The sequence below is a fragment of the Pseudorca crassidens genome, chromosome 21 (assembly GCF_039906515.1).
Source record: "Pseudorca crassidens isolate mPseCra1 chromosome 21, mPseCra1.hap1, whole genome shotgun sequence".
NCBI lineage: Eukaryota > Metazoa > Chordata > Mammalia > Artiodactyla > Delphinidae > Pseudorca > Pseudorca crassidens.
The window spans coordinates 16514087-16541321 of NC_090316.1; the positions used below are offsets into that span (position 1 = coordinate 16514087).

The window sequence follows — 27235 nt, forward strand, 5'->3', positions numbered from 1 at the left end:
CTGAGCCTGCACTCTAGAGCCCACGAGCCACAACTACTGAGCCTGCGTGCTGCAACTACTGAAGCCCACTTGCTCTAGGGCCCGTGCTCCACAACAAGAGAAGCCACCGCAGCAAGATGCCCATGCACCGCAACAAAGAGTAGCCCCTGCTCGCCGCAACTAGAGAAAGCCCACGTGCAGCAACAAAGACCAAATGCAGCCAAAAATAAATAAAAAGAAAATGAAAAAAAAGAAAAGCTGGCTAATTAAAAAAAAAAAAAATGGAGGGAGGAGCTTCTGGGAAAGAGCAGCTTAACCAAATCAGGGATTCACCTTTCCCTGGGGACTCTGTCTCTGGAAACCAGTGCCTCTTCTGCTGTCTTAGGGAGACTTTTCTCCTCCTATAGGACTTTGGTTCAGATGTGGACATCTTATGCATTAGGTCCCATAGCATGATTGAGACAAGGCTACTATATTTCCACATGACATTTCTATTCAAGGGCAGCTTCTCTCAACCTCTCCCTCCATCTACAGTAATGAACACGGTTCCTCTCCTGTAACTCAATCCACTGCATGTGAAGGAGGCACCTAGCCCTCCTCGTGTCACTTGGTGGGATTTGAGACTTGGAGAATCAGTGCAAGAAAATGCTAATGCTCTAGCTACTGCTGTTGCTGTAATAAAGTTCTTTGTCTCTGACCCAGGAGTCTCATATCTCATGTCAACATCCCTGATCATAGGTTAACTTGTTAGTTTGCAAGTAGAGTAAAATCTCAGACCTCTTGCAGTTCTTGACAGTTTTGTTGACACAGATGGGACGCCAACTGAGACACGGCTTTCTGGAACAGGAAGGATGAGGGCCTCCAGGGCTAACAAATGGGATTTGAGGAAAGTCCATGGGAATCAGTAGGTAACATATTTGACTGCATTTTTTTTTTAACTAATGCCTATTTCCAACCAGCTTTTAGTTTATTTAGTTGTTTCTTTTTCTTAAAAAACCTTTTAAATTATTTATTTATTTGGCTGCACTGGGTCTTAGTTGCAGTATGTGGGCTCTTAGTTGCAGCCTGTGGGATCTAGTTCCCTGACCAGGGATTGAACCCAGGCCCCTTGCATTGGGAGCGTGGAGTCTTAACAGCTGGACCACCAGGGCAGTCCCCTAGCTTTTTCTGTTCTAGATTCTTGAGTGGAATTCAGAGTTAGTCACTGTCAATATTTTTAAATAATGAAAGCACTGACTATAGCAGTTTTTCCTCCAAATTGAAAGAGCAGCATCTGCTCACTGGTAATGGCCATGGAAGTCCCTGCAACTGGCCCAACAGGGAGGATGGAAGGAAAATGGCTGGACCAGCTAGAGGCTGCCTGAATGTAGGGGTCTCCCTACATTCTGCTGGCTCATGGGGAAGCATCATAAACCTCCAGAAAAGTTCAAGGGATTCAAGACAAAAGGGACCATTACTTGGTTTACTGGATTTAGCTGGGGACTCTGGAAGCGTTTGTGTGCAATGGATGGGCAATGCTAGAGGTGTGGTGAGTAGGTAGGTGGGCCTGAAAGTACGATGTGGGTAGGGCAGGTGAGGGTCGCATCTTCCAGAATGAGATTGAGCATGGAAGTTGCAGTAGGGTCTAGTTGAGGAGAATGCAGAGCAGACACAACATGAGACCAGAAACTGTGGTGGGACCACAGATCATCAGCACCTGGCACATCAGGATGATGCCCCTGACCAGGTACTTTCACCCGTCCTGCAGCGGAGCCAAGGTGCCAGAACAGCAGACAGACCTCTGGGAAACTCAGGTCCCTCCTGGGGAAGAGGGAAGAAGAGCGAGGAGGACAATCTATAATATTCAACTGCCTGAGTTTAAATCTTGAATTGACTCTAATTTAAACAAAAAATGACACACGTACTGTGTTGAAATGGGGCTGAAGAGCTAATTTAGGTTCCATTACAGAAAAGGAGATAAAGTTACATGTTTAAACACCTGAGGTTTAAGTTTTGACCTGCTGTATGAACACGTTCTGAATCCCCATTGCCTGTTTGAGGACAATCTTTTGTTCCCTTTCTTTCTGGAAATCTCTATCTACTCGCTGCTCTGCGTTAGTCATGCTTCTGTGACTCATTGCTCTGCTCAACAAAAAAAATCCTTTCCTTGACCTGTCATGCCCTTTAAGCTACATCTGCGTTTCTTATCTTTCTTACCTAAGTTTCCTGTAAACATTTTCACTGTCTTTACTTATTCAATTCCCGTTCATTTCTTAAAGCCACTCTTATTTGGCTTCGATCGCCACTATTCTACTGCCATGGAGCTTATAAAGTTCACAAAAATTAATTGCTTCCTTTCAGGTAGCCCCCACTCCCCGTTCTCCCATCTCTCTGTGATATTTATCAATGTTGACCAAGCTCTCACTTTCCTTTTTCCCTTATAAAATTCTTTTTAATTCTACTTTATCTTAAGTTAAAATTTTCCTGGTTCTAACTTTCTTCAGGTCTGGTTAATTTATTCCAGACACTGAAGCTCCCTTTACGGGTTTACTTATTCAAGTCACACATTAGACTGAATCGTGTCTGTTTATTTTCAAAAGGTAAAGAAACAAATTACTGTGGCGAAATCTAGTTGGTGACCCAGGTACACGGCCACCAAACTAAAGAGCTGGTGTCTGGAACTCTTTCTGTGCAGAGTGGGAAAGCACTAAATCACCCCAGCGATTTGTGCTATCTGGCAGACACAATCTGATTTATGTCGCACACATTTGCATAAATTAGTCTCACTTTCCTTATTCCTGTTTAACTCTCTCAAAAGGAAGACCTCCCAGCCTTTGGGAAGATGGGAGCCAGAAGGCTGAGCTGTGGTGACCATCTGACATTGCGGAATGTTGGCCTGTAATTAGCCATCATAATGACTGCAGGGGGATGAACTGAGCTATTGACACAGAGAAGGCTAGACCCTTGTTTGCTCCTCAGAGAGAACATATTTTGGGGTTTTCACTCATTTTTGCAGGGATAGCACATATTTGGGGATGCTGAAAGCTTAATCAACTGTAGACCTCTGCTCTCTGATTTGGAAAGGGCATTATATATAGTATTGTTTGTTTGCTTTTTGTTTTTTTGTTTTGTTTTGTTTTGTTTTTGCGGTACGCGGGCCTCTCACTGTTGTGGCCTCTCCCGTTGCGGAGCACGGGCTCCGGAAGCACAGGCTCAACGGCCATGGCCCACGGGCCCAGCCACTCCGCGGCATGTGGGATCTTCCCGGACCGGGGCACAAACCCGTGCCCCCTGCATCCCCGGGCGGACTCTCAACCACTGCGCCACCAGGGAAACCCTGCTTTTGTTTTTAACTACAGTTTATATTCAAATAGAAACAAAGGTATATGCTCTCTGAAATGACTTCAGATGATGTTTTCTTGAAATATTGCTGTTGAAATATGAGGATGCCACATAGAAATGTGGCTTATCAAATGCAAGCACACGGGGTTAGGGGACCAAACCCCTGCAAAGTGTATTTCCTTGGTGGACTCAAATACTTCTTTCTGTCCATCTCGGAGTATTTTTAAATGAGACATTCTTCCCAGGCCCTTTTGTGGTTCCTGCAAATCCCCAAATCAACTCAAGTTGTAGTGTTTTCCTTTTGATAAGTGAAAGACAAAGAACCTGTTGAAGAACTCTACTGAGAGAAAGATTTCATTTGTAGAGGATTCGATAGGAGCTCAGACCTGTTCTCTCTTAGTTACTACTTCCTCTGTCTCTTTTGGTTTGGTTTTGTTATAAGAAGTAGCTGGTGGGACTCCCCTGGCAGCCCAATAATTAAGATTTTGCCTTCTAATGCAGATGGTGTGGGTTCAATTCCTGGTCAGGGAGCTAGGATCCCACATGCCCTGGGGCCAAAAAACCAAAACATAAAACAGAAGCAATATTGTAATAAATTCAATAAACACTTTAAAAATGGTCCACATCAAAAAAAATAAAAGCCAAAAAAAAGAAAACCCCAAAAAACAAAAAAAAGAAATAGCTGGTGATTAGTATCCGTTAGTTATCACCATGGAACAAACCACACAAAATCTCATTGACCTTGAACAAGAAGTATTCATCATTGCTCTTGACTTTATGGGACAACTGAGCAGTTCTGTGGATCTGCACTGGGCTGCCCCATAATCTGTATTCAGTGGGTAGGGTGGCAGGGGCTGGATTAGCTAGAATGGCTTCATGGGATTAGCCCGTGTGGCTGTTGGCTGCCTGTGAGCTGGGGCAATGAGGTGATGGAACCGCTTGATCCCCATGATCAGGCAGGCTAGGCTAGGCTTGTTCTCACTGTGGCTGGACGGGATTTCAAGAATGAGAGCAGGGACTTTCCTGGTGGCACAGTGGTTAAGAATCCACCGTGCCAATGCAGGGGAGATGGGTTCGAGCCCTGGTCCGGGAAGATCCCACATGCCATGGAGCCACTAAGCCCGTGCGCCACAACTACTGAGCCTGTGCTCTAGAGCCCACGAGCCACAACTACTGAGCCCGCGTGCCACAACTACTGAAGCCCGTGTGCTCTAGGGCCCATGCTCCGCAACAAGAGAAGCCACCGCAATGAGAAGCATGCGTACCACAACGAAGAGGAGCCCCTGCTCACCGCAACTCGAGAGAGCCCGCGTGCAGCAATGAAGACCCAACTCAGCCAAAAATAAATAAATAAATAAAATTTATTTTTAAAAAAAGAACGAGAGCAGAGGGACTTCCCTGTGGTCCAGGGGTAAGACTCTGCGCTCCCAATGCAGTGGGCCCGGGTTCAATCCCTGGATGGGAAACTAGATACCACATGTTGCAACTAAAAGACCCTGCATGCGGCAACTAAGACCCAGCACAGCCAAAATATAAATAAATAAATATTAAAAAAAAAAAGAATGAGAGCAGAAATGAGGCTCAGAACTGGCCTAACACCATCTTTACCTTATTCTATTGATCAAATCCAATCAGCAGGCCAGCCCAGACTCAGGGATGGAACAAGAGCCTCCACTTTTCGATGGGAGAAGCCACCGAATGACACTGCCAAAGGAGCTGAGGTGGATATACAGAAGGGAGAAGAAATTAAGGAAAATGTTGCAATCCATGTACTACAGGGATATATCTTATAGATTATTATTTTTAAACACTTAGCTAACAAACTTACCCAAGCACTTACACCAAAGAATATGCTGAGATAAGGAGATAAAGAATCTGGTAATGTGATCAAGACAAAATCTTCCCAGTGTTCCAGAATATTGCATGACTCTGACTTCAGATTAAACCAAAGGGTCTTCCTGGAAGGAAGTGAACATCACAGTGAGCTTTTTGAAAGTAAGTATTGATGAAAGTTCCTTTACTTTACATAGCTTCTCCTTTATGCAGATTAAACTTCGGTGGTTTTTCACATCAACATGGCCTGTGACCTGGGATGTAATCTAGAGGTTATCTAGTCTAATGTTTTTCAAACCTGCTCAGTTCTGTGGACCGTGGGGTTTGCATGGAGGTGTCCCAGAGGCCCCCTCCTGTTGGGAGGAGGCACAGGACAAACAGAAAGGATAGAGTTGGCATGTGAAGCCCTTGAGTGGGTCTAGGTCTGAGCTCTAGGCCTTCCACATGAATCTTCCTATTTTGTATATTGGGCTTTGATATACAATTTCATTAAAGGTAGGAGTTTCCACAGCTTTTTAAAAGGTTGGAACTCAACAAAAACCCTGACAACCCAATTAAAATACGGGCAAAGGACTTGAATAGACGTTTCTCCAAAGAAAATATACAAATAGCCAATATGCACATGAACAGATGCTCAACATCATTAATCATTAGGGAAATGCAAACCAAAACCAGAATGAGATACCATTTCACACCCATTAGGATGGCTGTTTAAAAAAAAAGAAAAAAAGAAAGAAAAAACCCAGAAAATTACCACTTTGGGCAAGGACGGGGAGAAACTGGTACCCAGTGTACTGTTGGTGAGAATGTGAAATGGTGCAGCCACTATGGAAAACAGTATGGAGGTTCCTCGAAAGATTAAAAATAAAATTACTATAAGATCCAGCATTTCCACTCCTGGAATATAACCAAAACAGTTGAAAGGAAGAACTTGAAGAAATATTTGTATACTCAGGCTCATAACAGCATCATTCACAATAGCTAAGAGGTGGAAGCAACCCAAAGCCTCCATCGACAGATGACTAGAGAAACAAAATATGGTCTATTCATACAATGGAATATTATACAGCCTTAAAAAGGAATGAAATTCTGACACATGCTACAACATGGGTGAACCTGAAGACAGATTGACTCAGGATCTGACCCAATTTTCAGCCTCAGGAACAGAGGAGGCAGGGAAGAGTCCTTCTCCTGCTGTTGGGTAGAGCCTCCCCTTTCCTGGGCCACCACTGACAGTTCAGCCTGTTCAAAGCCTGACCATTTTCACCTGGGAGCAGACACATCTGGCATCAATGCTTTTGGCTCTACAGTGAGATGAAAATCCTTCTGTAAGGGGCATTTGACTGGGTTAGAGACTGACAGAGCAGTTTCACACGGTTAACTGCTATTTGCATAAAATGTCCCCACAATGCAGGGCACTGTGCCTTTTCTGCAAAGAAAAAAACCGGCACTAACAAAAGGCCTCACAATGTTGGGAAAATGGATGTTAACATTTCTGCCTGACTGATAATCTCTGATGTTACCCTTGGGAAGCCCCAGCTTTCAGAATGATTTATTTGTCAGGGTTTAGAGGTTTTTACTCCTATAATGGGCAGCAGAGGGAAGCTCAGTGCTTGAAGCAAACTGAGGAAGGGTTTATATGTTTTCTGGGGATTTTATTTGTTTTTGATTTCCAAAGTGAAATTTCCATTTCGAACAAAGAAGGAACAAAAAGAGACAAAGAACCAGTCGGCTGGTTTTGTTTGGTTTGTTTTTCTTTACATGACATTTTCCTTTTTTCAGTGCCAAACTCTGAAACTGAATGTTTGGCCCTCGGGGGTGAAGCAGAGGGTGAGTTTTTTCTGACTTTTCCCGGGATATCTTGGGTTTTATATTTCTTTGGTGTACAGAAGCCTTGTAGAGACATTATAAGAGAATTCACGGGAAGAGATCATGCCAAGGGGCCAGAGCAAAACCTGCTTTGTAGCACACGGCAGGCGTCGTGAGTGGGAGGGATGCCAAAAGGCCAGAACCCCAGGGCTCCTTTCCAAGGGAGGACACAGGACACTGTCTATGTCCGTCCTCTGCTTTCCCTTCACTCTTGCATTTGACAATCATCTAACCTTGGTTAAGGTCCTGTGTGCTTCTCTATAATGTCCATGTGTAAAATAGCTTTCTTTCCACTTGCTTCCCCAAAATGCCCCATTATTTTGAGAAAAATACCAAAGTTAACATGTGGAATTTGAATCCAGGATTCAAATCAATACCTTTAGAAATAATGTCAACTTGAGGTCTATCCTGGGTTCTTGGCATTGTAAATGAAAAATGTTGCTGCCATATCCGTACGAAAAGGATGTTGCAGCCATCAAGCAAGCACAATACAGCCGCCCGGACAGCGGGATGGAAACAGGATGCCCACCATCAAGCCATCAGCCACTGCAGCGCTCCCGCACCCAAAGGTGCACCCTGAGGAGACTCAGGATGAGAAAATACAGGATACTGGCTCCAGGTAGCTGAGGTGCATATCAAAGGAATGATTTCAGTGAGCCCAGACTCTTGCATCTTCCCATATAGAAAAGGGCTAAATTCCTTGACTTGAGATGTCTGGTTTTCTTTAATGAACAGTAACCTTTTGATGTTCTGACTACCTGGTTTTTGTCACTAAAACTCCTAGATATCCTGCTCCTCCCTACCTCTTCGGAGCATTCCCTCAGAGCCATCTGTGATGCTGTGTCCTGGGCTTGAGTCCTCTGTTTTGTCTGCCAAATAAAACATAATTCTCAACTTTTAGGTTGTGCTTTTTTTTTTCAGTGAATAGTATGGAGTCCTAGGTGTGTAGATGAAGGTCCACTTAACTATTCAACAGATACGTATTTACGGCCAGCACTGAAATAGTGCTCTGGGGTAGAACACATGGTTTCTTCGCTCACTGGATTAACAGCGTGAGAGAAATAAGAAACATTAACAGATAGTATCACAAGGCTGCTTTTGATTAAGTACCAAGGGAGTGGAAGAAGTAGTAATGGATGCTAAGTGTGATGTCTAAGAAAATCTGAACTGAGGGGAATCAAAACTTCATGGTTATGTCTGTAGAGCATCCTTACCTCTATAATCTCAAAAAGGTGATGTCACCTGGTAGACAGCTCAGAGTTTGGATATTAGTAACTCCACCGATAACACTCCCCGACCTTGAACTTGTCTCGCACATGAAAGGTTTTCACTCCAGTAGGAAAGGAAAATGACTAAGATGACCTCCATCAGAGGGATGTAATGTGTAATTCATTAATTAAAGGAAAATTCTTCAGGGAGCCTTACACATCCCTCGTGATAGCAATTGCTGCAGCCTCCCTTCTGATTTACCATGGAACAGTATTTGGGGACAAGGCTTTGGCATAGAAAATAAGATTAGAATCGCTCTTGCAAGACATGTAATTACAGGGGGCTTTAAATTGACAGTGGCTGACAAGATTTCTACCTGCACGTTAGAAAATCAATGGCAAACACACTTTTCAACATCAGGCAGTTGTGATGGCTGCCCCTTAATTGACAGCCAGGGAGAAATGTGCAACTACCTGTGGTTTACCTAATATTGGCCTCTATATTTCTTTACAGGCTAATAACATGGTTTCCAATCTCCCTCTGCCTTTCCTCAGTCAACTCTCTGTAGAGGAGATTAAATTTAATTTTCTTCATTATCACTCCATCCTGACGGGGAATTCAAATGCATCACTTTGAGATCTAAAAAAAAGTCTCAACTCAAGAGTAGATAAATGAAAGAAGACATAAAATATGGTTCATAAAACTGTTCCCCGTAATAGTTAAGTCCCTCTGCTGATTAGAGAGAATGTGCTTTTATAGTTTCTTCCGACATACTTTAAAAAGAATTAGAAAGACTTGTACTCAGAAAACTATAGAACACTGATGAAAGAAATCAAAGATGACATAAACTGATGGAGACATATACCAAGTTCTTGGATAGGAAGAATCAATATTGTGAAAATGACCATAGTGTCCAAAGCAATCTACAGATTCAGTGCAATCCCTATCCAACTACCAATGGCATTCTTCACAGAACTAGAACAAAAAATCTTACAATTCACATGGAAACACAAAAGACCCCGAATATCCACAGCAATCTTGAGAAAGAAAAATGGAGCTGGAGGAATCAGGCTTCACGACTTCAAACTGTACCAAAAAGCTACAGTAATCAAGACAGTATGGTACTGGCACAAAAACAGAAATAGAGATCAATGGTACAGGATAGAATACTCAGAGATAAACCCACACACATATGGGCACCTAATTTACGACAAAGGAGGCAAGAACATACAATGGAGAAAAGACAGCCTCTTCAATAAGTGATGCTGGGAAAACTGGACAGCTACATGTAAAAGAATGAAATTAGAACATTAACACCATACCCCAAAATAAACTCCAAATGGATTAAAGACTTAAATGTAAGACCAGATACTATAAAACTTTTAGAGGGAAACATAGGAAAAACACTCTTTGACATAAACCACAGCAAGATCTTTTTTGATCCACCTCCTAGAGTAACAGAAATAAAAACAAAAATAAACAAATGGGACTTAATTAAACTTCAAAGCTTTTGCACAGCAAATGAAACCGTAAACAAGACAAAAAGACAACCCTCAGAATGGGAGAAAATATTTGCAAATGAAACAACAGACAAAGGATTAATCTACAAAATATACAAATAGCTCATGGAGCTCAATATCAAAGAAACAAACAATCCAGTTATAAAATGGGCAGAAGACCTAAACAGACATTTCACCAAGGAAGACATACAGATGGCCAAGAGACACATGAAACGATGCTCAACATCACTAATTATTAGAGAAAGGCAAATCAAAACTACCATGAGGTATCACCTCACACTGGTCAGAATGGCCATCATCAAAAAAATCTAGAAACAATAAATGCTGGAAAGGGTGTGGTGAAAAGGGAACCCTCCTACACTGTTCGTGGGAATGTAAATTGTTACAACCACTACGGAAAACAGTATGGAGGTTCCTTAAAAAACTAAAAATAGAACTACCATATGACCCAGCCATCCCATTACTGAGCATATACCCTGAGAAAACCATAATTCAAAAAGAGATATGCACCACAATGTTCACTGTAGCACTATTTACAATAGCCAGGACATGGAACCGATATAAATGTCCATCAACAGATGAATGGATAAAGAAGATGTGGCACATATTTACAATGGAATATTACTCAGTCATAAAAAGAAACGAAATTGAGTTATTTGTAGTGAGGTGGATGGACCTAGAGTCTGTCATACAGAGTGAAGTAAGTCAGAAAGAGAAAAACAAATACCGTATGCTAAGGCATATATATGGAATCTAAAAAAAAAAAAAAGTGGTACTGATGAACCTAGATGCAGGGCAGGAATAAAGAGGCAGACATAGAGAATGGACTTGATGACATGGGGTGGGAGGGTGAAGCTGGGGCGAAGTGAGAGTAGCATCGACATATATACACTACTGACTGTAAAATAGTTAGCTAGTGGGAAGCAGCAGCATAGCACAGGGAGATCAGCTTGGTGCTTTGCGATGACCTAGAGGGGTGGGATAGGGAGGGTGGGAGGGAGGCTCAAGATGGAGGGGATATGGGGGCATGTGTATGCATATGGCTGATTCGCTTTGTTGTGCCACAGAAACTAAAACGGTATTGTGAAACAATTATACTCCAATAAAGATGTAAAGAAAAATTAATAGCAGGGTTCAGTCATGTGTGTGTGTCTATGTGTGTGTGTTTACTGAGGTGGGAGGGGGGAATTCCTAAATAAAAACAAGAATTTACAATTGGCCTTACAAGTTTTTACAAGTGTTTTCTAGTCGCCCAGTTGGTTTGTAGAATAAAACTCATGACACTAGTTTGTTTTTTGGTTGGACACTATGAAATCACCATTTTGTGGGGCAAAAACTACTGAATATTGGCAATTTCGTAAGTGTCAACCTAATAAGTCAGCTAAAAGCCTGGTGACTGCGTGTGCAGTGTGATTTCAGGAGTTCTACAAAGGACCTATAACCTTAAAATTAGATCAAGCTTCCTGTTTCATGAGTAAATAAGTTAATAATCATATAATAATAAGTAGTAAACAATACACATCATAATTTGAAATAAAGTACAAATGAACAACATCAGAGTCTTTCCTTTGAGCTAAAAGAGACCAGCAAGCAGCAGAACCCACGTGCCTAAAAGGGGGCATGGAAAGGAGGGGGCTGTCCTCTAAGGAGTCTCTGTAACAACGTTACCAACCTTCTGGGGCTACCCTTTCTGGAAGGTCATTTTTCCAGCTTGAGTCAGTGTATTGGCTGAGGAGGGGTGTTCTCAGGTCCATGCAGATCCACTGGATCCTCACTAATCTCTGCTGTGGGGAGGCTGGATTACTCCTCATCCAAACTCATGGCCACTAAGGTATGACTGGTCCTGCTGTATGGCCTTTTGGGTTGAGATTGAGAGACTGAACATACAAAGGGACAACGACCAGGCTGTAGGTAAAACTAGGCTCTGACCCACCAACTGCAGCAACTGCCCAGGAAATCACCTCCTTACCTACCATAACGAGCCCAGGAAGCCAGCCTGCTATAAGTGAGATGTACAGAAGGTCAGACTGCTCTCTCTAGTGACAATCCAGGAACACAAACAATAACTTCCATAATAATCAGCCCCAAATGGACAGAACTTGGGTGATAACTGACAGCTTCCCTGTCTCTGCTTCCAACTTAGGACCAACCAGAGAAAGCCAAACATCCACCGTTAGCCAATCACACGGATGCCCTACTAGTTAGCCTGCCGACAGCTTCCTCACGCCAGCAGCCTCCAACCAGGGCACACCTGAAGCTTTCCCTTTTTTCCATTAAAAAACTTCCCCATTCCTCTGCCTTAATGTGCCAAAACACAGAGTGGGTGTACCACTCAAGGTTCATGGTTGCAAATAAGAGAAACCAACTCTGGTCCACTTAAGCAGAAGGGGAATTGACCACATGCATTCATTCATGTGGGAGTGACCTTACCCAGAAAACAGGTGAATGTTGTTTTTGGCAGAGCAAACAAAAACTTAGATAATACAGTGGTCTGTAGTCCTCCAAAGGCCCATTGTATTTAAACAGATATACTGAATATTATCTATGGTAGTAACATTTCATGGTCAAAGGTGTGGGAGAGGGGGTGGGGGCAGGGAGATGATCAGGAAACAAGTCTAAAAAGGCACCGTAGAGGTGCAGTGAGGGGTTGGGAGGTGAAAAGTTTATAAGAAGGAAGCAGGCAACTCTTAAAAGCTATGTGTCTACACACAGGCCAGATCCCCAGGTCATAGGAGAGGACAGCTGGCAGCCAGAAGGTCAGCAAAGCCAAACTACAGCAAGAGACTGGTTAAGATGGGCCATTACTGCCGCTGGTCATGGGATGCCCGCACACTGGGGCAGGAAACAAATTCCTGTTGCTTTGTTTCATTTGCTCCAACCTCAGAATCCTAGGATCTCTGGTCCTCCCAAGACTCATCCATCAGTAGATCTCCCACAGATATGCAGATGGCAGGCTGGCAGGTGCCCACATGTAGGGCACTGTCGTCGCTGTGATTTCAGGCTATGCTTGAGCCCCAGGACAGCATAGCTTTTGAAGCTGCTTGTTTAATGTTGCATGCTATTTGATTTGGGTTCCCATCGGGCCTAGCTCACTGTTGCTCTGGGTAGTGTTTGCCCATCAGGCAAGTGTATTTTTTAATCTTCTGATCTTTGACTTATCCTTCTGGGGCAAGGGGAGAGGCCACTCATTCCTTTTGTTCTTTCTCTTTCCCTCCAGGGTCATGGGTCCTGGAATCTGAAGCCCTTTCTAACTTCTGACCAGCCTGTAGAATTTTCTTAACTAATTCATTTTTACTCAACTTTCTTATTATTCACAGGGCTTCCCTTCATCAGCTGTGCCCAGGTTCCCTAGCGGGGAAGACTATGTTTTTTTTTTGCATAATTAGTGCAATCATTTATTTTGTGCAATGCTTTACTGTTTAGAATTTCACATACATTCTCTTATATAACAGTAACAACACTGCGATGAGACCCTTACTACGATATCTATTTTCTAACAGGATATGCATACACAGGAAGTGTATACTATCAAGATTTAAATATTTAAAAGGAGAGAGCTGGGAAAAACCCAATCTTATTGCACACTCTGTGCCTCATCAAGATCCTCTCTGATTTCAGCCCCACAGATAACTGGGTGTCTCTGTCTTTCCTAAGTTGAATGTTCTATAGCTGCAGAGATACTCCAGACATTTCTCCCCTCTGGCTTCAACGCGCTTTATTTATATTTGTAAAATCTCACAGCAGAAACGCCACTGTCCCCTCAGTCACATCAATCTCTGCTCTTTCTGTGTGCTACCACCGAACTGTACACAGGCTGGCTTGCTTAGTGTATGCCTGGTACTGGGCTAAGTGGCTTTACATGGAAGATTTCACTGAGTCTGTACAACTCTGATGTAGGTACCACGCACATCCAGATTTTACAGACGTGGAAACTGAGGATGTAAATAACTTAAGATCATACAGCTAAGAAAGTGGCAGGGCTGGAATTCAAACATCCATCTCTAAACAGGAAAGTTAAGAGAATAAATCCTAAGAATTCTTATCAGGAGAAATGTTTTCCCCTTTTTTCTTTTCTTCTTTCTTTTCTTTTTACAAAAGACGGATGTTAGCTGAACCTATTGTGGTCATCAATTCACAATATATGTAAATCGTGCTGTATGCCTTAAACTTATACAGTGATGTGTGTCAATTATTTCTCAATCAAACTAGAACCCCCCCCCACACACACACAAATATCTACCTGTCTGACCCCTGTGCCTGAGTTCTTCATCTCTATATGCCACTGCCTTTTTGTCCATACGTTGGCTTCCTCCAAAGGCTTCTAGACTGTTGAGGACAAGTGCCATGACTTCTATATTTTGCACCTAAGACTAGTGCCTGGAATATAAGTGGCCCTCAATAGATACTTGTTGAATGAATGGATGGATGAATGAATGAGTATGCTCTGGGGCATTTTCGAAAATGTAATTTTCAGGTATCAAGTGAATATCATTGCTTGAGATGCCCAGTGGGCTGAATAGTATGTTGGCTCAGAACTGTGAACTCTCCTCTAGTTTCCTGAGAGATGAGGTTGTTTTCGGCAGCCTGGGTGTGGTCGTTTCCCAACCAATGTCTTGTTTTTCTTCCTGTTGAGTGAGAACAGATATACTAGCCATGTGTATCATGAGGACATTATGAAAAAAACTGGGGGAATCCTAGGAATAAAAAGTTTTAAACAAACTAAAGGTATTTAAAATATGTATCACATGTGGATTGACTTGTAGAAAAGGAGTTTTCTTTTTTTTTTTTGCAAGCAGTCATGATCATAATAATTGGGGAATCATTACATACTTGAAAATATGGAAGAAAAACTGTGATGAATATCATGTTTTATATTTCTTTAAACTCTTCCTCATCTCAATTTTGCTTTTAAAATAACATGGTTTCAGTTGTTTTAGTCTGCTTGAACGAGCCAACTTTGGAGAAAAAAAGGCTTCTCTCTTTTTCATGGTTCTTCTATTTGCAATCCCCGTCTCATGGAGCTGTCAGCTCCCTGGGTACCTGTAAAGGTTGTAATTATTTAATTATCTGGATAATTAGTTGGATTTTTGTCTTAACGTGTTTGCACCTTCTTGAAGAAAAAAATCATTCATTTCTTCCAAAATGGTTCAAAGAATAGGTCTGTAAGGTACAGAAATGAAAGGTAAAACTCTGAATGAATTTATGATATAATTCCAACTCAGAGAAATCAAGGAAAAACTTAATCCTCTAGCTTTCCTATAGATTTTCCTCCACTGGTGTTTGACTTCTTAGTTTCCAGAAAAGGTGCCTTCTATGTGCAAACGGACTTCTGAGAGAATTATTTCCAGCCAGTTCTCAGGTTAATACTGAAGGCAAAGAAAATGCCTGGACTTACACATGTTGGCAACATAGCTTGGAACCAGATTTATGAGGCTCTTTCCCACCTTCTACAGCTTCCTAGTGAGCGGTTCTCAGCTGCATCTGAATCGCCCGGGGATCTTTAAACTTTCTGACCCCCAGCCCCGCGCTGAGATTCTGATTTAGTTTTACTAATGTGTGATGTGGGAATCAAATTTTTAAAAAGCTTCTCAGGGGATTATAGTGTAGAGCCGAGAGAGAGTCTCTATACAGGAATTTCATGATAACAGAAAAATTTGCCAATGAAAAAACAAAGGGGTGGGAGTTGTCACTGACTGTCACTATAGAAAAGCAACATATGAAACGAGAATCAAGTGGAGTCTCTGTCCCAGCCCACCTCATGCTGGTCGCCTAGGTCCCACCACTTAAAGTCTGGCCTGGGCCAGCAGCAACAGCATCACCCGGAAGTTTGCTAGAAATACAAAATCTCAACCCCCATCCCGGATCTATCGAAGCAGAGTCTGCATTTCATCAAGAGCCCCAAGTGATTCATCCGCACCTTGAAGTTTGAGAAGCCTGACCTAGATAGCCATGGGGGGGGCAAGAACAGAACAACGACCGTGGAGAAACATCTATTGGGGTCATACAAAGGCCAAGTGAGGCTCTTGTCCAGCTGGCACATCTTCAGAATGACTCTTGATTCCCAATATTCTCCCAGAAAGTCTCCTGACCCCAGGGAACTTTCCATGAATGGTGCTTTTCCTGCCACCCAGCTTACTTTTCCTTAAAATGGTGGTTGCAACATGTTTGCTGGTGGTGATGGTGGTTGGTTCAATTAGGCTCACCCTCACCATACCTGATTTCTAACTGTGTATTATATATATTTATATAACTATTCTCTACCACCTTGACACTGGAACTGGCAATGCATTTTTTTCAAGAGGGAGGACATATAGGAAATAGAATGAATTCCCAAAGTGATGGGAGGTATTTATGAGTCCTGTCTCCAGAGGAAATGGCTAACATGAAAAAGGGGTAAAATGTGCAACGTTTACCCTGGTAAACACTAATAGTCCATGAATTGTTACAAAAGAAGTGGGCACTTCTAAAGAAAGTATAAAACCTGCAAGGAAATTTAGAAGTAACATATGCCCACCCTATACTTCATTTTGCATCAGCATTGATTCTAAGACACACCATAAATTCAAAAGTGGGGTGGGGCAGAAGGGAGAAACTCTAAATCATGTGTAGAAATTGATTAAAGGCCAAATTGATTAAGGCAAACTGATTTATAAAATGCTGACTTTTTTTAAAGTATGCTTTAGAATTAAGTACCAGGTAAGCTTTAAATGTGATGGATCACTGCTTAACTTATATCTGTTTTTCTTTACTAGGATCCAGTAGAAAGCTCACTCGGAACCATTTTAATAGGGTTAAAATCTTTTGGAAACTTTTTTTCCCAACTATTGCTTTGTTTATATTGACTTTGACTTCAGTATTATGGGGCTTTAGAGTGGTTCTAGAATAAAAGCCTGTGACCCTCAACTTCAAGTGAGATGGTATGACTTGAGTCAAACAGTACATGACAATTTGGGATGGAGGGAGGGACTCTATTCAGAGGCTGTAACTGTCCTGTTTTCATTTTTAAAAATTAATAGCTAATATTTATTGAGCCCTTATCACGTGCCAGCACAAGCATCTTCCTATTTAATCTTCATAGTAAACTAATGAGTTAGGTTCCATTACTTTTTTCACATTACAGCTGAATAAATGAGGCTCGGAGAGTTTAATTAAATCATCCAAATATGTTTTACGGGCTTCCCTGGTGGCGCAGTGGTTGAGAGTCCGCCTGCCGATGCAGGGGACATGGGTTCGTGCCCCGGTCCGGGAAGATCCCACATGCCGCAGAGCGGCTGGGCCCGTGAGCCATGGCCGCTGAGCCTGCGCGTCCGGAGCCTGTGCTCCGCAACGGGAGCGGCCACAACAGTAAGAGGCCCGCGTACCACAAAAAAAAACACAAATAAAACAAAAAAAACACAAATATGTTTTACAAGGCCGCAAGTGAAAACAAATACATAAACAAAAACCAGTCCTTTGTTTTCCAACTATCCTGTCAGTCTTGGTCACGTTCATGTGTACCTGGAATTCGCTAGCCAGTATTGCCAGCTTCTGAAGACAATCAAGATTCATTCCACTTTCCTAAACTAGGCAATGTCTATCTTTTCATAGCACTAGGTACTCTAAAGTAATGCTAATTAAAATTAAGCCAGAGGACTTCCCTGGCAGTGCAGTGGTTAAGAATCCGCCTGCCAACGCAGGGGACACGGGTTCGAGCCCTGGCCAGGGAAGATCCCACATGCCGTGGAGCAACTAAGCCCGTGTGCCACAAACTGAGCCTGCACTCTAGAGCCCACGTGCAAGAACTACTGAGCCCGCATGCCACAACTACTGAAGCCCACGTGCCTAGAGACCGTGCTCCGCAATAAGAGAAGCCACCGCGATGAGATGCCCACGCACCGCAACGAAGAGCAGCCCCCAGTCACCGCAACTAGAGAAAAGCCGGCGCACAGCAACAAAGACCCAACACAGCCAAAAAAAAAAAAAAAAAAAAAAAATTGAGCCAGAAGTTCCAGCTTCAATAATGATAATGTGTCTTATTTCATAATTAAACTTAGGATGCAAACATTTGGACAGTTAACTCTTCCCAAATGTAAAATAGCAACTATTTTAAAACACTAATTTCTACACAGTTGGTCTTACTTTCGGAGGGCCCTGCATCAAGCCTAACTTTTGAGAAGATACATTTGACTTAGATTTCTAGAGACTGATTTTCTTCCCTCAACTCATAGGTCAGTTGACAAGGAAACAGTTAAATCAATTATAGTTTGACACTAAATTACCCTCATTATATTAAGAGAATAAAGTGATGGCATCAGCTTGTGTAGATAAAAGAGAGGATATACTGGGTCTAAATTCTTGTGGACATCGGCCACAGAGTTGAGAGGAAGGAGTAGATCACGTATCCGATTGACCCACACGGAGGCGGAAAGGAGTCTGATCCTCTAGGGAACATGATAAACCAGGACCAAGCCACGTAAGTGCTAAACTTGGCTTCTCACCTAAGAATAACAGCATTGTGGTGATGACGGCTGATGAAATAATTTAACAAAATAGAAGCACATATGAATCAGATATTTTCGTAGAGATCCCAGGATTTCTGCCTTGAAGGCAAAATGATCACGTTAGAGTGATTTCCCCCATGCTTTCTTTGTTTATGGCTTATTTACTTAAGCAAATAAATTAACTTTAGTAATTAACTTTAGGAAACTTCCAGTTTCCTTAGGAAATCACTAGAAACCTCATCTCCTCTAAAAAGCAAGCCCAGAGATTCAGATTTTATATCAAAATTTATTTTTAAACCTTAGGGATTGACATTATTATCTACCTTCTGAGCTGAGTCTAAAATTGTCAGGGAATGAGATTAAATATGGCTACTAAAGATAAAGTAACAGAACCATTGAACACACTTCATTCACGGACTTGGGATCACAAATAAGGCAGAACGGGAGGATACTCATTTTCCGCCTTGTTCTGTTTCCGTTTTTTGACAGTATTCAACTAGCTGAGCAGTTCTATTAATAGAGGAAAGTGGCACCATTTTAGGAAATACAATAGAAATGAACATAGGAACAATAGGGGACAGGTGCCAGATGGGGACACACAGGCAGTCCTGTGAGTCTTCCATCAAGTATTCATGAAGGTCTGGGATCCCAAGGACACATCTAACAGTAACAGTCACATGGTTCAGAGCCAATGAGGAGATGTCCTGGAGAAATGATTGTCTACAAAAAACTGCCAACGCCTAAGTATAAATTAAATATAATCCCGACCAAGCGTTCCCTGTCATTAATCACTGCGCAACGTCACACCCATGACCTCCGGGCTGCATTAAACTCCAGGAAACATTCCTGGCTCTGTTCTAAAGGCCTTGTGTCTGGGCCAGGAGGCTGTGGGAAATAATCAGATTCTGCCCAGAGGACTGGAGCAGGTCTGCTAGTCCCCCACTGTGGCCCCTTCAAGCCCCAGGAAGTGAGACATTTCCATGAGTTCTGGATCTGAAGATGCCTAAGTCATTTGACTGGTTTGCCATGTCGTCTCCGTGCTCTCAGTTTACAAGGAGTGCACGAACACTGCAGAGAGAATTTCCTGTGAAAATGAGACTCAGGCATGCTGCTTGAAGAACCAGAGTCTAAAGAATCCCAAAATACCATGTAGAAATCATAATATTGGCTGCTTCTGGGCTAGTATTCCACCCACAGCTTTAGCTTACACCCAAAGTGTTTGCAGATCATTAGCAGAGACCTTCAAGAATCCATAATCACACGTTGCGGCAGATCATAACATTTACTTCAGGGAAAAAATGGTGCCAAAGTCCCAGCCCAGAAGTTTTCTATCTCAAGCTCACTGAGTGACTTCATGTTCTCTTTTCTTTTAATTAAGCAAAAACAGACTCACAGATACGGAGAACAAACCAATGGTTACCAGTGGGGGAAGGAGTTGGGGGAGGGGAAAAACAGGTGAAGGGGCAAGAGGTACAAATTACTGGGTATAAAATAAATAGGCTACAAGGATGTAATGTACAGCACAGGGAATATAGTCAATATTTTATAACAACTTTGTATGGAGTATAATCTATAAAAGTATTCAACTACGATGTTGTACACCTGAAACTAATATAATATTATAAGTCAACTATATTTAAATTAAAAACTAAGGTTATTCCCCAGTCAGAGCTGTTGCTTGGGTTCCTACTTCACCATGCTTCTGACTCTGAGTTTTCACATAATGACATTGTCGACCAATATAAAACTGAATCAGCCATAACTTGAACTCAAGACCTGAATTCTGGTTCTCACCTCAGGCTCTGATTAGCATTCCACTTGGCACCTGCCTAGTTGTCCTGACCCCTGGCACACAATATTATTTTCACGTGCTCTGCTCTTAGGCTGGCTTTGATGTTTGGCTGCTGCCACACCTGGTAGTGACCTAGGGCAGGTTTTCACTGAGTTCCACTCTATAGCTGGTGCTGGAGGAAGCATAAATTCATTGTACGTAGTTCAGAATGCTTAGTGAAGGATTAAGCATATCCTATCATGCACTCCTGCAGATGCCAGTGCAGACTGTCTAATCATATTCCTCACCCACCAATGAGGGCTGGATGTTGGCCTGTAAAGTGGTCAGAATTCCTGGGACCAAAGACTGTAGTGGATGGTCCTCAGTGAAAGGAAAGAGTTCACAGAAACCCAGGAGTGAACAAAGCAGGGAAACTTTGCAAATGCGCTAACTCCTAAGTAGCTGAGCATCACTTGACGTGGCATCCACTCCAAGGTCAGAGGTGACGTTTCAGAGCCAGTAAGGAAGGACTAGACAATGGCAAAAGCCAGTTTTAGGAGTAAAAATAGAAACACATATAAAGTGTTTCAGGAAAATTCTTAGTCTGTAAGCACTCAAAATGGTAGCTCTGAGCTGAATGGTTAAAGTAATGAGTTCTAGATAGTTCCTCTACCTGTATCCCTGTAGTCATGATCCTATGAAAAGCTTATTATTTTTTTCTGCCTATCTGCTTTCCTTGCCAGGACATGGGTAGCTGAACATCAAGATTAAAAACAAACGTTTGAGGGTCAGATTGCCTAGATCTGAATCTCAGCCCTGCCATTCGCCAGTTGCCTGCCTTGGGCAAGGTAACCTGTCTGAGTCTTACCTTCCCGGGGTAGTAAAACACAACTCATAGGGATGTTGTCAAAGTTCAATGAGACACTTTGTGACAAATCTCCATCACGGTGCCATATCGAAACAGGAAATTGGCATTGCTACAGTGTGCTGTGTGAGTTCTATGCCACTTTTTATCCCAAGTATACATTCCTGTAACCACCTTCACAATCAAGTTACAGAATTATTGCATCACCACAAAGATCCCCCTCAGGCACACCCTTCGCCTCCCCTACTCCATCCCTAACGCTTGGCAACCACTAATTTGTTCTCCATCTTTATACATTTTTCGTGTTGAAAATGCTATATAAATCAAATTATACAGTACGTGACCTTTTGAAATTGGATTTTTTTTTTGCTCAGCATAATGTCCTTGAAATCCATTCACGTTGTTACGTGCATCAATAGTTCATCCTCAGTAATATTTCATGGTATGGATGTACCACAGTTTAACCTATTAAAGGACATTTTGGTTGTTTCCAGTTTTTAGCCATATAGATAAAGCTGCTATCAACATACATGTACAGATTATTGTGTGGCCATATGTATTCATGTCTCCTGAATAAATGCCCAGAGTGTGATTGCTGGGTTGAATGATAAGTGGTATATTTAGTTTTTAAGGAAACAGCCAAACTGATTTCCAAAGTGACTGCATCATTTTACATTCCCATTAACAATATATGAGAAATCCAATTTCTTCTCATCCTCACTAGCATTTGATATCATCACTATTCCCAAGGTCCAAGGAAGAGGGACAGTAATCGAGGGCAATTCTGAAGCAGGAAATGTTCATGACACAGACCTGCACTGACTTGGTTCTGCCCAGGAGGCTATTTTCTCTGCTGTAATCGCAAAAACAAGAGGTCCCCGAATGGCTGACCATCTGCTGCCCTGCTTGTCACTGGGAATAAGAAGGAGCTCTGGAGGACAGTTTTTCTTTGTATTATTGGCACTGGGACTGATTTTCCAGATCAGAGACTTTGGAGAGAGCTTGTCTATAATCTAAAGCATCTCGTGCGCCACTTTGTTCTCTGCTTGGACACTTACTTTAAGGATTCTATTTGCAAAGTTAGATTTCTGCTCAGCGGATATGTTTTTGTAAGAGATTCTGAATCAATGACTCCTTTAATGTACTTTGATTACCTAATCTCTAGGCTGTCTTTCACCTTTTTCATCAGTTAGGGGATCCTTGGAGCTGAACTGAGAGAATCAGATCTCCCGAGAGCCTCAAACCTGGTCTACAGATGGATAGGATATTTGGGAACTAACAAGAGCAAGTACGCATTCCAGCTTCCCTCCCTACAAAGAAGATACCTGATGGGTGTTTGAACACTGAATAGAATGAAAAAGAGAATAGCAAAGGGATCAACTGTCTCAGAACTCTGTTCCTTTTACGAGGTCTTCCTCAGCTTGCTTCATTTGGTTGCTTTTTATAGTTTTGATACTCCAGGGTCAAGGTTGATGGCTACACCACCCTCCCAGCCTCTTGGGCTGGACACCTTGGAGTCCTTTTTCTCCTCACTCTTCCTTGCCCTCCACATACGATGATGCTGCCACTCCTGGGCTCTCACACCAACCTTTCTCGTGCCCAGTAACACCTCCCTTGTTTAGACCTTTATTTCTCCTCACCTAGAATGTTACAGTTGACCTTAACTGATTTCTCTGCCTCCAACCCATCTATCCCATATATTTACGCTCAATTATTTCACCTAATGTACGGCTCAAATCACTGCATCTCCACGCTCAAAAATCTTCAGCAGTTTACTGTCACTTATGGAACTAAGCACAAACTTTACTCTGAATCTGCTTTCCAGCTTCTTCTTCGATTAATCCCCCATATGGGCTCCATGGCCTGACTACTGCCATGCTTGTTGAACTCTGGGCCTTGGCTAATAATATTCCCATTTTTGGAGAACCATTCATTTCTGTTCACTTCATCCTTCAATGCCCATTCCAATGCTAACTCTTAAGAAGTCCTCCCTCAGTTTCCAGTTAAATGTATTCTCTTCCTCCTATAAGCCACCTTAGCACATTAAAAGATATTTTTATGCTCCTTACTTTCTGTTTGATATTATAGTGGAGTCTATACTCGTCCTATTCCCATTATTAGCCAAGTTTTACTTATCTTTGTTAGCCTTTCTATATTTTATATATTATTTAGCCCATACTGGTTATTAAATAAATATTTGTTGGCTTGAATTCAATCCCAACTATTTAAAACCTGTACTCATACTATTTGAGGTTAGGATTGGTTACTATAGTTTAGCCTGGACTGAGGTTTTTAAAAGTATCAACTGACCTCTTTCAGATAACTGGGCTCTATCTTCAGGTTGTATAATACATGAAAAGTGAGGAGAAAGGCAGGGAGGTAGAACAGATGTTCTTTAATATTCTTCAGACTATTATACTCTTATCATGGCTTCAGTTAAAGAGATGCTGTACTTCCCTAGGGAATAGAATATAGAAACTAAGAGAACTGGGGACTTTAGAAATTGGGAGGCTGCTGGCAGGAGTGGAGTGAGGAGGCTTCTGCAAGATGACTCTAGAGCCATCCTGCACCTGTGGCTGAGTAGCTATCATGGCCTCACTAACCCAATTTGGAGTCATGACTGCTTTTTCTCTGGTGAACTTTCCATAAAATACTTTTTTTTTGCTGTGTGCTAATATTTACTAGTTGTTCTTGTCCAATGTCAGGCTGTCTAGACTTTATTGAGAGAACCAAGGAAAGGGCATTTTTGCCTAAGTCTGAACCAGGGGTTTAGCAGAAGAAGAGCTGTGTTTTATGATAGTGGGAGGGACTGAAATTCTTAAGGGAAAAAATTAACTTCTGTAGGCGGAGGGGTAGGGACAGTAGGGTACATCTCCCTCTGTTTACTTGGAGATTTCCTTCTGGAGTTCTTCTCTGATGAAACTGTGGAGTGTTACATGACTGTTTTAAACAAGAAAGCTGGTTCCTGTCCAAGATGCTCAATAAATATTCACTGATTGATTGCTGATAAACGTCCTTGACTATTCCAAATGGATGAGCTCTGCTTGAAGTGAGAGCCATATGGAACTTTCATCCAAGATGACTACTGGCCTTACTGCAGCCTGGAAACAATCCTAAATTACAGTTGTTCTTTTTGTTTTGATAAACCATGGGCTGCCAACATCTTTGAAGCCAAGGCCTGGCTTCCTTGACTGCACACTAAACACTTCATTTAAATGTGGGGGCATTCTAAACCTGATGAGAAAGGCTGCATCAATTTTCATGTTTCCACAGACCTCCAATGATGCATCCTTCCTTTATCCACAATTGTTGTCCAGTTTTCCCACTATGCTTGGCTTCCTCTCCTTCCATTGTGAAGAGAAGACTCTGAGGTAGGAGGGCACTTAAACCAAGATGTTCATTGGAGACTCTGAGGAACAGGGGATTTTACTGAGTCCTTAGTGGGAAACTGCAGTCCTAGGGGAGAGAGCAGGAGGAGGACCCAGGCCAGAGAGGTTACCTCTCCTCACTCTTTTTGGACAGGCCTGGAGGTTGCAGCCTTTTGGTTTCAGGAATCAAGTCTGGGCTCTAATGAGGACAGCGATGTTGGGACAACTTGTTTTTAAGACAAGATTTTTCATGCCTCTTTGGGAAGAAGCCAGTGAAGAGGAATCACCTTCAGTTGGGTTCCTCTTCTCTGATTTCAGATTGTAATGAACTTTTTGAAACTAAACACAAACATAGTAAAAAGGGTAGAATATACTGATAAACATTTTAAAGATAAAACTTGCAATCCCACCATGCACAGATAGATGCCATATTTATATCTGCTTGGGGAAAATATCGAGAAGGATATTTTATATATATTATAATTTTATATTTTATATATATAATATATATAAAATATCCTTCTTGATATTTTCCCCAAGCAAATATAAACATACATGTATTTTTAAAATAGATTCACACTAATTGCTCTGCCATCTGGGTTTCGGTTTGGTTTTCTTTTCTCAGCACTAACTAGTGTAGTTCTTCCCTGTCAATAAATATAGATACACATAAACATTTGTAATGACTTCATGTTCTTGATTTTAGGGATTTTTTTTTGTTTTTGTTTTTTTTGCGGTATGCGGGCCTCTCACTGCCGTGGCCTCTCCCGCTGCGGAGCACAGGCTCCAGGCGCGCAGGCTGAGCGGCCATGGCTCACGGGCCCAGCCGCTCCGCGGCATGTGGGATCCTCCCAGACCGGGGCACGAACCCGTGTCCCCTGCATCGGCAGGCGGACTCTCAACCACTGTGCCACCAGGGAAGCGCAGGGGATGTTTTATATTATGTATGTGTCATGGTTTCAGTACTGGACGTGAACAAAGTTGTCGTCACTAATATTAATTATTTTGCCTCATTTTAGGTTGAAATTAGAACTGCAGTTTTCTTGGGTGCAATAAATATATTAATATTTTGGAGAAAGAGTTCTAACTTTTGGCCTGAAATATTTCTTATTTCTTAATGTAACCCTAATACCATTCCATGGCTCTCTTGCTGCTCATGGATTTAGGTCAAGCTGGACTCTAACTCTTCTTCTCGGGTTGGAGCAGTTGCTATATCTTCCTTTTGCTTTCCTCTGTTTCTATTTCTGAGCCCAAGAATTCTTCCTGGTGCCACATTGAGTCAAATTCGGATATAAAGCTGAACATAGATTCTTTTCTCTATTTCCCACAAGCACTATGATCCCTCTCTGTGTGCTGTGATGTTTAACTGAAGATTTGAAGTGTTGCTGAGAATCCCATCGTGGACCACACAGTCTCCCCATAAGCCCCTCTGCCCCTCCCAAAGCCTATTCGCCTGATGAACCCCCTTCCCCGCTCGTGTTGACCCTGGCAGGACCGCTGACACCCTGCCCTCAACTCCCACCCTTCCTCTAGGTGGGGAGCAATGCCATGTGGTCAGGCTGTCCAGTGGAGTCCCCAGCTTTGGAGGATAAAACAGCACAGACATAAATATCCTTACTCATTTTGGTTGATGGGAATGGAACTGGCTACATTTCGATATACCATTCAAATAGACTTTTTCACTTAACATAGACTTATGGACTTTTGGAGCAAGAAACAGCTTCAAAGGATGGTGTTCAGCTCCCTCACTTTGCAGTGTGAGAAACTGGGGTCTCCAGGGCCAATGTTCAGCACCTTAGCACCAGAGCCTTGCCCAGAATTCCAGGTTCCTGCCTTCTGATCCCACTGCTTCACGGCATTGTTAGAAAAAAAAAATTAGGAGGACTTTTCCCACTACAGAGAGAGCAGGAAGCCCCCTCCATCCTCTGCCCCAATCCTTCTGGGTCCGAAGGATCCAGGACTAGAAGATGTAGGTAGAAGAGAGAGTTTAGGCTTTAAAAAAAGGCAAAAATAAAAGATGAGTTTTTAAATACCAGAGAAAAGGGTAACTATTAGCTTTCAAACCAAGTCTAATATTGTTGCTGTAAATTTTCTTCTGATTATCTCATAAATCTGCCTAAGCTTTTATGACCGGAAAGATGATCCCAACTTGGGGGACCCTGGTCTGGGATCCAAGATTCTGAAGATTTGTTCCAGGAGTTGCCCTGTGACTTTCTGTACAATCCTTGGGAATTACCTTAACTTTTCTGTGACCTGATCCTCTCTGTAAAGAGAGATAATATTACTTGCCTTAATACAATGCTTTTTAAAAAAAAAAAAATCTATGAGATTCCCAGAGGAAAGTGGTGCTTTTTGTCTAGAGGGAAAAATGATACTTTGCTCCTGCAGCAATGTTTAGATAATTATCTGAGATAAACAATTCAATTAAATTTATTTTTGTGTTCAGCACTTTTCAGTTGAACAACATGTAATTGCCCCAAGAATGCTTTTACCTTTAACTTTGTTTCATCCTGGAACATTACAGATAGTGCCTCACAGGAACAACTTCCCTTGGAGAAGGAAATTTGAAATAATAATAATATAATAATAATTTAACCATCTCCTTTGCAACAGTTCTCAAGTGTGCCTGTACGCTCTCTCTCCTCTGTGTGTGTATAACAGAATGAACAGGTCTTCTGGCTCCTGATATCTAGCCCTGCGAGCTAGTTAGGGTGTCATTAGCTTATTTACAAGTCAATATGCAAGTACCAATGACTCTAAATTCCACACCTCAGTTCTGACCTCTCCAGTGTTTTTTTGCTTGAGTTCTAACTGCCCTCTGGGTCTGCATCTGAGTATTACACAGCCACCTCCGCCTCCATATGTCCTAAATGAGGCTCATTATTATCTTCTTCCCCCCCCCCGCCCCGCCCCATAAACGGTCAGCCTCTGCCCCAGTTATTCATCCAAGCCTGACATTCATTCCAGATCATTCCATTTCTCTCACCCAGCATTTTCAATCAATCAGGAAGCCTTATCAA

General features: G+C 42.2%; 1 long non-coding RNA gene across 1 annotated transcript in view; it reads right to left on the reverse strand.

Annotated features, from left to right (window-relative positions):
• Nucleotides 1-4933: 4933 nt before the first annotated feature.
• Nucleotides 4934-27235, reverse strand: part of LOC137216148 (uncharacterized) — a 171564-nt gene continuing 149262 nt past the window's right edge. The window contains exons 6-7 of the long non-coding RNA XR_010939613.1: nt 5129-5258; nt 4934-5016 (exon numbers count right to left, since the gene is read on the reverse strand). This is a non-coding gene — a long non-coding RNA (uncharacterized lncRNA). The remainder of the gene's footprint in view (nt 5017-5128; nt 5259-27235) is intronic.